Genomic DNA, 13,327 nt, shown 5'->3' with positions numbered 1-13,327 from the left:
ATATATATATATCTTAAATTCTCGCACAATGGCCGAATAAGTCAGCGAACGCACATGAAAACCGATTAACTTTCCTCTATCGGCCGCAAACCCTGCCGGCCCTAGTGTGCGCTGGCGTTGCAATAAATCAAAGTGTTGCGAGCCGTGACCCATTTTCTCATGATGTCACTCCGCCTGTCCAATCAAGGTCATTGCAGAAAAAGAATATTCAGGTCAAGTTAATCTTGCGAGGGTGATAGCCCGACTGCATAATACAGTTGATGCACGATATAGTGATGAATGAAGTTGTAGCAGCGGTTCACTCATCATGCCGTCGATTGAATTGGGAGATGAACAGTGATACCCTACAGCTATTAAGCCTATTTGTTTTGTTTTCAATATAATATTTCGGTTTTGTAAAGTTCAATCGATGTCGTCCCCTAGAGACCAAGAGACCGATAAACCGCAAAAATGTGCAGTGACGCTGCTCGTGGCAAGCCGCCAATCGCGGGACAACATCCAGCACAGACATGCATGCGAAATTTTCACTCCGTGATCGTCGCCTCGCACATGCGCACTTTTGTTGTCAACGAAACCGCAGTTGTCTTCTACATTACCATCAGTACAGGCCCTGTCGCATCGCTCCTGCACTCCCCCGGGGTACTCCCGAATACGTCAACCAGGGAAATACACTCAAACAATAACTTTACGTTATGCTTCATACTTTAAAATTTCTATCAATATCTGCAATGCTGGAACAGGTGACCGATACTGGTTCAAATACAATCCGGTAGCTACCGTGGCAAATCTGACATGATATATCCCTACGTCATTGCTTCAGTTTAATTAAGGTTTCATCGCTGGAAACAGGCCAACTTCAATACAAATGAACACGCTCATTAGATACAAATACCAGAAAATGCCGAGAGTGTGTAACTAGTCGGGACAAGTGGTCACGTGTATAACTGGCACATCATGTACTCTGAACGGATTGCCCGATTCACTGATTAATCGGGATTAATAACTTTGATACACAAAGAAACGAAACACAGACATAAATTTTGAGTTCAAAGACTGGCAGTGGTCTCGTCATTCAGTAACTGGCTAGTGTTTTGATTTAATGTCCCTGCTTTGAAGAATATGACGTGCGTGCTTTCATTTAAACAAAAAAAAAACGCGCCTGAAAGACGGATCAATATTTCAAGAAATTGGAGCAACTGAAATAAACCAAAGCGACTCCGTGCGTAAACATAATTTTGGAGGCCACAGCCAACAAGATAATATTTCGGTGCGTCTCTGTAGACTTGGAAAGAATCTCACTTACCACAAATTATAAATTATACTCCTGTAAGATGAAGATATTTAGTTCTTCCAAATGTAGATGATGACCTAATGCATGGATGATTTCTGGAGATGCTTTCAAATGAAGACGCGGCTTGAAGTGGCGCTATGGCGTAGGCTACAAGAAGCAACCGTTGAGCAAGATGGCTTGAATCAAAATCTGGTGTTTTAGGTCAAAAACGGGCAAACGAATGGACGTTTTCGATTTAAAACGTTGAAGAAAGCATGGTTGGTCAAATCTGAACCGCTATTCTGAAGCAGTAGTTTCCCGATTCTCTTTTAGCAGTGTTTTGATTGTATCATCGTCGCTGACTGCAGCTGGACAGCCTGAGAATTGTATAGACGTATAGCCTTCGGTAGCCAACACGCATTTGGCAGCACTCAGGAGCTATTCCTCCGGCTTGTACCACAGCCTTTACACGTTGATTAGCGCGAGCAATTTCGGCTCTTCGTCGTCAAAGTCCAAGCCGAAGAAAACAAAGCATTTTTTCGCCGTTTAAATTTCTATGTGATATCCTTTAACTGGAGTACAATTATGCAGTACATTTCTTGCGTGAAATCCTCCTCTCTCTACCGTTAACGGTGTTCACAAGTCAACAGGACGTTTATTAGTGTTGTGCCGCTTATAAATGAATTAACGAGTTTGGCAAAAGGTGTGTCGATAGCTCGACTATTCATGCGTTTATGAAGGCCTAGGGACACAGCCAACTGGTCGATAAACTGAAAGCCGCCGTAGAGATGGTGTTGGATTTCGTTGAGTTCAGGGGCTGTGCGACGCTGGAATTCCTCCAAAATCTTGCACTCAGCGAAGAAAGACTTCACTGTGACGCGTTCACGTCTGATGTGTTGATATTTTGCGGGGAGTTGAAGGGAAGGCTGCGAAACTCCATTCATTTCTAACATTCTTTACTTTAGCCCCTCTTCTGTAACTTTGAACACGGTCCACTTCGTCTCTAAATGTCTCCATGGAAACGGATGCGTCGGCGTCTCAAAACACCTTTGGAGAACGCACTAACATTCCAGGCGAAGTTAGGCGATCGTTTCGGAAACGCAGATTCTGTCGGTGTGTTGTTTTGAGTGGCTACATATTAAAGGTGGAACATTTCCGTCTTGCACTTGATTAAGCTCAAGCCTAAATGGGCACTTTTAAAAGGGGCCATTCGTCTTTTAAGCGCGGCCTCACTTGAAGGCAATATGCCCCGGCGATGCGGTGTGCGCTTAGTTTAACTCAGTCAAAACGTGGAGTGCGATTTTACGACTAATAGGCCGATCAGATGACCGCGTATTCCTCTATATATGTACACTCAGCCGGGCGAAAGTAATTGTAAAGGGGAAGCGTACACTTACGCTGGGTGTTTTTGACTTCCTCGGGGAAAACCACTCATCCCATGACTTTAACAGTAATACTCAGGTTGTTCAAACGTCATGGGTTCGATCAGTTTTAAGCATGGGCCCAAATCTCCACCACGATGCAAAGCAAAGGCAACTTATCCACATCCAGAGAAGCATCAGCTAAATTGGGGAGGGAATACCTCCTCACCAACCTTTATTACACGCATGATACTTTCATACCTGCCCCTTCGCCCCCCCCCCCCGCCTACCTACTTACACACCGACGCAATGCCTACTCAGATGCGTATCTCTACATCATTACATATTTTTTGCCTGCTTAGTTACCTATTCCTCAATGTCTATAAATTTTACGTATTTCTCTGCCTATCAATATAGGTCCATACCCTGGGCATGCCCACGTGTCTGTGTAAGGTCCTACTGATCTACGGTATTCCCTAGCCGTGTACTTCGCCCGTTCACTTTAATTCATCCATTGCAAATATGCAGACGATTTAGTTTAGTTTAGTTGTGTGTTTGTTTGTTTTCTTGTTTGCTTCTCGTAAATTGCCCTTGTAGCTCGGATAGGAAAACATTTTCCTGACGATCATCATACTGGCACCTTGCCCAACCGTTGTAAACAATGCCAGCTCGGCGTTAATTGCCAGTTCTGTATAAGTCCTCCTTCAGCATGTAACAGTCGCCGTGCATTTAAATCACAAACGGTACTAGATGCATTTAACAAGTCAATATTCACCAACACACCCCGACAATGATAGAAGAGACACAAGAAATCAAGAGCCCCAGTTTTTCAATATTTCACCAACGATTCAATCATCGCGTCTTTAAAGTCTCAATTCGACCGCCCTCTATCTTAGCCAGTAATTGATTATTGAAGCAAAGGGCCATTCTCAAGTAGCAAAGATAGTATATTCCGCAGCCTAGTTTTCAATTCAGTGCTTCAATTATCGTTCTCGCTGATCCAAATCCCTGCTGCAATTGTAATTTGTACCATTTTCCCCGGGGGATTAACTACGAGGACCCGAAAACGAGCTGTAAGCGTTGCAATTCCCGGGCGCGGTGAGCCGATAGGGTGTCACGCTAACTAGATTTTTTGTAACCCGTACATAGACGAACACTGAGAGATCACAAACGTCGTTTTGGCTAAAATCATGCTGCTTATGGTCAGCTCAAGGTCGCCCGTGATTGAAAACAGTTAAAAAGTCAGCCAGCCGCGTCGACTGTGTAAGAAAATACTCCGCGGTTTTTGTCAATTGTTGGCGTTGTAACAGAGCAAATTCTGTCAGACATAAAGCAGCAGAAAGTGCGAACATAGTATGACCATATGGATGTCAATGTCGCTGTTTTTCCCGTAGACACCGAGAATACGTAACACATTACAGAGGAAATTTTTGAGATGCTGAAAACGACTAGGTATGTTTGTAGGGCTGAAATATTAACATTCCTTTCTGCAAGAGATACGCCAAACAGCCGGTTAATTGATTAGGCCACATGACAGAAATACGGATTTCCGAAGACTACCTAATATTTATTCGATAGTCGAACGCCTCAATCGGAAACGGAAACGACCTTTATCACATTCTCTCATATTTATCTCTTCTACGTTCTTCTGAGTCCATCTGTTATGGTTGGCCTCCGTTCATGATACCCCACTTACTTCCATGATAACATCAAACGTTAAAAACTTCAGTCGTTGATATTCAATTAAAAAAGAACTTTTTTAATTTTCCCCATGTATCTCGAACCTGTGTTCGTCACTATACCTCTAAAGGAAACCAGACGTTTACGATATAGACATCAGACATCAGACATCCGCGGAGAAGCCTCGATCAACGACCCTTATTGATGAGACTCTGCCTGTATCGACCATAATGTTTTGCCTGAATACTGGCCAGGGTCTGCTTACTTTTGTTATCATGGTGTATGATATTCCAAAGATCGGTGAAAAAAGCAATGTATTATGACGTAACTCGCTAGCAAAATTTAAGTCTAGTTGTGTATGCTAAAAAAAACAAGCCATTCATTCAAAATATCAACCCTGTAGTGGGATTGATGCTTAAAATATATGCTTTTATGTTGTAAAATTATGTAATCTAGAGCTAAATTCTCAGTGACCTCTTTTTCTGAAATCAGAGTCATTGACACGAGTTAGTTATCTATAGATGAGAGCTTCTCTCTGATTGGTAGATGGGCGGTGACAAGTAGCGGTTTGAGGGTTTCTCACCCAATTACCGCCTCTTTATTAATGCTCACTAAAATTTAAATGGTCGTAACTTTTTCAACCGGGCAGTAATCCAATATTGAGAACAGTGTCGAAATGTTCAATACTGCCGGTCTCTAATTAAGCCGTCCTGCTCTGTTATGCAAATTTTGCGTAATGCAGTGAACCATAGCCGTTATCTGCAAACAAGTGCCCTCCTCCCCTGATTCTTTTCATGGGTATAACAAAGTTTTCGGGAAATTTTTGCGTTTTTTTGTTTGGTACTATCCTGCTCGTTTCTGTTTTTATGTGTTAAGTTCAAGCTTTGATATCGTTTCAATGGGCCATTCAGTCAGCTTCACATATTCTATGTCAAGAAGGTGCAACAATTTTGCGCGCCCGTCTGGATAAGTGAAAATCTTATCTCACATTTATCGTCTGCATCGTTTTTGGCGGGAGTAGCGTTGTGACCTCGAAGGTGAAATTGGCATTTCTTGCGCAAACCGCTGAAACATTCAGTTTATTAAGTCCCGGACGTATCTCCTTAGCTCTGACTTTTCAATTAAGAGAGTCCTGTAAAGATAAACACTTGTTGGTGTTGCAGTCGCTGGGTTCCTTCCGATTCTAATTAGTCAATATTACACGGTAAACTATTAGGTGATAATTTGAAACCTCCGGTTACCATAGCGAGCGTGCAGGATGTTAGTGTCTCCCTGTTGCATGTATTCTAGCTGGGAGATCGGCTATTTGAAGAATTCGCCGATGATCTCGCGTTTTACGAGGAAACGGTATTAAGAGTTAAGGAGAAATTCATGAACAACGGCAGTGTGGTTTACAACTGCACTGTTCTTTATTTGTGGGTAATTATGTAAAACCTATCGTATTTGTTTATTACACGGTTTGATTACGTTAGTCAGTGGGTTTGTCGGGTCCAGACAGTCTGTAGTAGCAAACGAGTCGAGAAAAGACATGGACGGGCCCGCCATTTATTTTTTTTCGGGACTGCGCGCTTCATGAGAGCGAGTAAACTACCTCATTCCCACGTCGGTCATTGGGGAAGGGAGCGAACGGGTTAAAAAGAAGACAGCTGGAAAACTAGGGATATGAAAGTGCATTAATGTTGATGAATTGGCGCACGTGTAATCGCAGCCCGTCATGCTGGTTTACTAGTACTCGAGAGGCCAATAGTTAGGGCATGCGACAAAGCATCGCAAAGGTCCGTGTACGATCACGAACATTGGCGTTAGAATACGTACGGTAGTTCCTCCCGAAAATCATGCCGCCTGCATTTGCAACAGCACGGCCGACACGTTGGATTGGTGCTTTGAAGGGAGACTTTACTGCATTGGTGGCGATTACTAAAACAACGAACTCGACACCGCCGTGTGTTCCCAATTGGCCACTACGGACGATGAGAGTATGCTATGTTTTCTTTTGACTTTGTCGTCAGCACGCGAGGAGACCCTGTAACATTGATTTGCCACCACGTAAGGTTTATCTTGAGAATAGGAAAGTGTTGACAAACGGGTGTCGTCTGCTTACATGTAAGCAATAAGTCCGAAGAGAAAAAAAACCGCTTAACTAGCGGCTGGTCGTGGCGTTGATGGACTGACAGTTTGAAACTCGGACAGGTCAGGGGACATATCTCTGTCCGCTGTCATTTCAAAGTGTGGTTTACGCGTTGAAATTTACAACTTTGGACGCTGTGTGCGACATGTAGGTCTCTGGCGAACTTTTCAACTTGTGGAGGCACGGCTTACTGCATTCCCCTGAGATCGCCTAGCCAACCTCAGTATTGCACAGCGCGCGTCTGTAGCAAGTGCGCACTGATGGTGTACTGGGCAAAGTTACAATCCGTCTGAAAGTACTTCTCAGCGTTGAGAAATATTAATGTCCCCAGGTACTAGGTGCCTGATTGGTTACTACAAAAAGTTACAGTAATTGGCACAAAATTCTCGAAATGGGTCTTGGAATCTAACCTACTTCGCCATGTACCAATTCCGCTTTTCGATATTAAACCGGCTTATCAACAGAATTATCTATTGACGCACACACCCAGACATCAGGAATGAACACAAACCTACAAGCGTTACCAAGACCACAAGCTACTGTAATAACCCCTCAGTGTTATTCTGTAGATATTAGAGGCGATATGCATTTGCCTAGAGCGGTGTGATTACAACAAACTGATTGAACCAACAACAATAAAATCATTCGATATTCGCTTATTCAGGGGAGATGGTCGTGCAAATTGAAGTCTTCGGCGATGGTTGTTCGCGCCAGGGATTATCATATCGCGCACAATGCGGTAAAGCAGTTCAGGGTGGATATTTTTCGTCCCTCGACAAACTACGACAAAACAAGCACAAGAAGTAAAAAACTTACCGTGGTATCGATTTTAGCTGCGTCCAACTGGGCAGCGGTACAACACCGTTGAAGTGAGAACTTCCAACTTCAAGTCAACGCACTTTTCCAGAGTGTCCTGCCTGTGAACACACCGAAGAAATTTTTTAATAATAGTTCCTACAGCGTGAAATCGGAATAACAGGCGTTACAAATGGCTCTCTCCTCCGCTATTATAGTATTATCGGGACTCGCTGTGGTGTAAGTCTAGCGCTCAGAGGCGGCTAGGTTCGCACACGTTTGAAATATGTGGACGGACTTGGAGCAGTCAGGATTTGATCTCAATTACTAAGGAGGCGACCTATCAGAGACACAAAAGCCTCAGTGACGTCTTAACAACTGTGCATCTTTTTCCCTGGAAGCTGAGACAATCCGCTCACTTAGGGGGTTTGGTTTCACTGTGAATGTCAACATTAGAGGCGCTGTACTGCCAGAAGACACCGTCCAAGTTTTAAGTTCGGGTTACAGGCGAAAGACAACGTCAGGGAAGCGACAGACCTTTCAGCACAGTAAATAAGATCCCTGGAAATACGAGCAAGAATGGAAAATTGAACTGCTTGAAGACAGTGCCTTTGTTGCCCGGATGTTCGTGTCGTCTGACCTAAGTTTGTAATCCCGTCTCAAAACTTTCACCAATAGTTCAGAACTAGAATCGAAATTTGAGGTTTGATACTGCTGTGTAGCTAGTATCGAGCTCAAAAGCGAGATCATTTTTTTCACTCCAAGATATATTTTTTTTCTTGTTCCTTCTTTCATTCTTCCCTCAGGGACAAATTAATCTTCATCAATGGACATCGTTTATGTGTAATGTTCATAGCTCTGGACAAATACCCTCCCGCCTTTCATGTTCAACGAATTAGAGACAATGGATATCAGACGCCGTTAGAATTTCAAGAATTTAGAAGACGGTTGCCGCAAAATGCCCGCTGTCTTTCAAGTATGTTTCCTAGCAACAAGTTTCGAAAAGAAGAAAGATATATCCGTCTGCAGTAAATAAAGGTTCATGACCGACCTCAGCTTCATGTTAAATAGCTGATCATTGCATATTGTATGCTAAGTTCACCTGTTCTAAGTCCAATCGGATCAACTGAAGATTTTTGATAAGCGCTCATTCCAAACACACTTTGTTCGAAACGATAAGATAGGGTTCACTTTAAGGACAAGGATGACAGCTTGAAGCTGATCTCCCAACCTGTTGTCTGTCACGTGACCAATAGGGCCCTATAACTTTTCAGCGTCGTGAAGAAATCCCTCAACTAGCTTCTCACTAGTTACATATTTTGAAAGAAGTCATGCGCGTAAGACTTCCATGCAAAACTTCGCTCATAATTCACCTGAAAGCTGCAGATATTGCAATGTGAACATCAGGTAAAATATGAAAGCTTGAAACATGTATCCACAATTGAAATCTGGACTGTCAAACTATGTCAGCCATTAAATATTTTGTGAGACTAATTTCTGACGAAAAGGGTTATTAGTACTCGATCTTTTCCCTTTTGAGGGTCTTCAAGCATCCTTTCACTCTTGTAATTTTTGATTTCTTTTTAAGTTTTATTTTCAAAAACAACAATATAGGACCACACTGTAACTTTTGAGTGACAAAAACGTTTGGTGGAAGGTTTTCCGCCAGGATGTTGACGTGAGTACGTCCGTTCGCGGCGCGGACAAACGATTTCTTTTTTTCAGCAAGTCTTCACGGTTTTCGCTCACATCACAATGGGTGATATGCGAAATTGGTCATGGGAAAGAACGGCTGGCTTGCCGTGTCCCGGTCTCCTCTACTTTGTATGTTACAGCTGTTAAGATAAAACTATTACCTCGTGACAGGGACAGGGGCGAGTTCGTATTGTACAAAAACCTAGGCGAGTCACTTGCAACTTGACGAGTTACAGAAGAAATTCGTAGAAATGTCGTCGCTCCATTGGTAACTGTAGAAACTTACCCGAGCTATCCAGAAAATGGGAATCTTTACATTTTCATTCCTAATTGGCCCTGCAATTACAACCTGCGTACCTACATAACAACAACAACATAGTGACTGCTTTGATCATAGTATTTTTGAAATCATCAAATTTTCCATCTGAGTCGCAGGAGACACGGACAGCGCAACTTACTGTGAGAAAGCCCACTGGACTATCCTGTTTGCGATGGGCTCCCGTCCATTGCAGCGTTCTTTCTTTCCAACAAACTATAACAATTTATATTTCTTTCCAGGAAGTAGTGACTACTCTTACTTTTCATAGAAAATGAAAGAGTTGTCTTCCTGATCTTAACCATTCTGTTTCACAGTCAATTTTGGCAGTCTCCTTTTTCTTGTTCTCTAATGACATGCTGACAATGTATTGTGATAAGGGACTGGTCAGTTTCTTCGGCCTGGGGGGGGGCCGGTGGATTATTTTTTGCCGACGTCAAAAGTGGCTGACCCCCCCTATTCCAAATTTTGAAAACAAGGTGACCCCCCCTATCCCAAATTTCGAAAACAGGGTGACCCCCCCCCCCCCGCACGCGACAACTGTAAAACAAAAGGTGGACATAAAATATACATATATATATATATATATATATATATATATATATATATATATATATTTAATATATATATTTTATATTTTACATACATTATTATATCTGTGTTTTAATGAAATTGTTTGACATGTCAGTTGTAAGATAGGAATTTCAAAGTATCAATCTTGAAGTTTGAATACAGTACATTTGAATGAGTTGTGAATGTATTTCACATTTTCTATGCTTAACCAGATGTCCTGAACAGAAATGGATGTCAATCATTAATATCAAAGAGGAAAAAGCAGTAAATCAAAAATTTTGATGGGTGTTAAGACTTGCCAGCCATCCAATTAAATCTCCTGAGGAGCCATAGAGAGGCATTTTAGCTAAATCTGATGTGTGCAGTGTCTGAGATGACCTTTTCTTGTAACATTGAAACCATTAAAGCACAGCTAATGACAAAAACTGCCTTTTTAACTGTTATTTTGGTCATAAAAAAGCATTCTACAGAAAACCTAAGACACAAAGGAAAACAGTTGCATCAATGACAATGAAAGATATCTTGTCATTTTTCTATCTCTAAAATAAGTCACTTTATCAAATATATATTGTGAAATATTTGTGCATGTTGCTTTCTCATACTGAATTCTCATACAGAGAACAGAAAAGTATCAGGAATTTGTCATGCTTTTCATATGAAATGCAGATTTCATAACGGTACACTTTCACTTAGCAAACATCAAGATATCTCTGGCATATATCTCTGATTTATTAAAGTATGGCGCCCGAAGGGCGCGGAGAAAAATACGAAACATCCTGATACCTCTGATATATATTTCTTGTTTATTAAAGTCATGCACAGGAAGGGCGTGCTGAAAAATGTCTGATATATTAAAGTAATGTGCTCGAAGAGCACGCCGAAAATATTGAACATACAGATATCTCTGATATATGTATGCCTGATATGTTAAAGTTTGGCGTGCTGAAAATATGTCTGATTATTAAAGTTACGCGCCCGAAGGGCGCGCCGAAAAATGCAACTGAATGATGAAATTTGTGGCTGACACGATGCATTTTAGGCAATGATGAGCCTGTGTCGAAATTCAAAAACACACTGACCCCCCCTATTGGGCATTTTAAAAACATGGTGACCCCCCCTATCACCAAAGTCAAAAACAGGGTGACCCCCCCCCCCCATGAATCCACCGGCCCCCCCAGGCCGAAGAAACTGACCATTCCCTAACCTTGTATTAAATAATGTCACTTATACCCTTTTCTCCGATAAGGTTGTTTTTCTACCCTTTTCGGCCAAATGAGACATAAAATCATCGAACGTTGTGTTTTCATGAAGCATCTTTCAGTTATTAGCTTGCAGTAAAAAGTCTAGAGCGGGTGGTGTGTTTGCAAACAAGTATTATTGATGGTCCCTTGTTTCTGTCGTGTGTTCGAGGACGGTGTCGGAAGCTGAGAAATAAGCACCACCAGTTGTCTGAGCCGTAAGCGATCGACTTACAAATGAGGGTCACCGACAAAAAACGGTGTGTGACTGGAGAACTACAATCTCCCAGCTCCGAACAGACGATTATCGGGGAAATTGACCCCTGACCTCTCGGGCATCAACGTCCATCCTAAAAGCAACATTTAAGGCGAAACTAAAGAGATAGCTTTTTATTCAAAAATGGTCACTCCAAAATTCATCCAAGTATAAAAAACTGTGCAAATTGCCTCGTCAAATTTATGGGGTTTTGAACTCATACAGGCAACACACATCTATAAACAGTGGCGCTCTCAGCACTTCTTTCCTAATGCCCCCTGCTCGTCTTACTCTATAGGTTGGTGCGAGACTACTGCGTGTTCTGTTGGGTAATATAGAACGCTTGAATGCCTTCATCCAAAATCCAGTCTCACTAATCTGTAACCCTATCGAACACATTAAGCAATTTGGTTGATTTAAATGAGCAAATTAAACAGCTTTAGCGTATTTTGCTTTGATATTGCTACTCTTGAATGCGTTATATTTTGTTCTACTCAGGACTTTTCGGATTAAAGCGTGAACAAATTACAGGCTTTTGCAATTCGGCACGTCAGATCTAATAGTCCCCTCCCCGTCAATCGGGTAATGGTCCAACCCTTACATTTAACAGACGCCTCCGAATCGAACGATGGGCCAACCCTGACATTTAACATCCCAGGTGACCGGTGGTTAGCCTCGTAAACATCATTCTACAGGTACCAGGAAGGTGTTTTTATTCAAATGTTAGATGTAGCAGGCGGCATATGTAGCCCTGTTTTCTGTCTGTTGTGTTGAGTTTTTCTCCACACAATGGTACCGCTCACAAGCCGTTCTCCAGCTCGCAGTCTCCTGTTTTACTTTTACCGTCGTTTCGAAATTCCAGTGTAATCGGCTAGATTTGAACAGCAACTAGATTGAGTGAATATTTCTGTTGCCATGACAAAAGAGAGCTCGTAGATGTGTTAGCCTTGCCAGACACTCTCTGTATTAGGCGCGTATAACCATTTCTCACTGTCTGTTCCATTGTATTTCCCACCTTTATCTGCGTTCGTCATCCCCTGTTATCTGCCACAAGGTGTCTTTTTGTTGCTGTTGTAGACAATTTTATTAAATTCTTTTTAAAAAATGGCGTTACCAGCTGCAGGGTGGCAATAAGTATGATTTTGATTTGTTTTGCTTTTATTTGTTTTGCTTTGCTTTGTTCTTCCTTCATCAGTATCAACGTAAAGTATGTCTTATTCATAGGATGCGCATTTTACTATTAAAAATGATGTATTCATTGCATCACGTTGCTAATTTGCTGCAGCTGAAATGTGAGTGACTGGGTCTTTTAAATCCGGCGTATCGGTGTGAATAAAGTCATGCACATTTAGGGATCTGGGTAATCTTAAGGGGAAGTATTTTCTTGAAAGGAGTTTTTCCCACGTAGTATAGTAGTGCAGGACTGCTCCAGGCAGTGGCAATTATATCGACTATAGTCTTGCGCCATAGCTAAATTGGGTGTCTCCTCTCTTTGACTAAATGCGATAGTATCGTTTCAAATCCACGCATTAGACTCAATGAAGGGTGTAACGGTTTGAGCTTGTTTTATGCCACCATTGTGGAGAGCATGCCTCGCTAAAAGGCATGTCTTGGAGACAGGTGCACCCTCCCAGTTTCCGACGCATCTGTGGCGGAAGAGATTCGCCGCTTTCCGGGGTGTCACCTACCAAGCCCAGCAATTAACTTTCCATTGTTTCGTGTCGAGAATTCTCCGGGCTGTAATTACAAAACAATGATTGTTTCGGGTTTGGTGTACTTTATGGATTTCATTTGCTAATCAGACTTCGATGTATAATGACTTAGCCGGATGTTGTATTTTCCTTCGCTGTTCATTTGCTGACGGTGTTTTTGTTTTACGTACAGGGACACTCCTTGATTTCAAGGAGCATGTGATTCCAAACTGAACAGTACAGGAAATATTTTCATAGTTGTTTCGGCAGATCAGTAGTTAAAACTCCCTACACCCGAACGTGTTTGTTGGCAAAGATTATGAC

The 13,327-nt window shown here is 42.1% G+C and overlaps 1 protein-coding gene across 4 annotated transcripts in view; it reads right to left on the bottom strand.

Moving 5' to 3' along the window:
- The window catches only part of LOC139123283 (protein NDNF-like), a 108,625-nt gene that overhangs the window by 72,613 nt on the left and 22,685 nt on the right, over positions 1–13,327 (bottom strand). For 3 of the 4 annotated variants that reach the window (XM_070689420.1, XM_070689421.1, XM_070689419.1), the window contains exon 2: positions 7,256–7,356. The gene's annotated coding sequence lies outside the window, so the exon portion shown is untranslated. Of the gene's footprint in view, positions 1–1,303; positions 2,031–7,255; positions 7,357–13,327 lie in introns of those variants that run through there. The other variant, XM_070689424.1, reaches the window with a different exon arrangement.

This window comes from Ptychodera flava, chromosome 22 (genome assembly GCF_041260155.1).
Source record: "Ptychodera flava strain L36383 chromosome 22, AS_Pfla_20210202, whole genome shotgun sequence".
In the NCBI taxonomy this organism is placed as follows: domain Eukaryota; kingdom Metazoa; phylum Hemichordata; class Enteropneusta; family Ptychoderidae; genus Ptychodera; species Ptychodera flava.
Note: the sequence above shows the minus strand (reverse complement) of the source record. Positions and strands in the feature narration are given on the sequence as shown.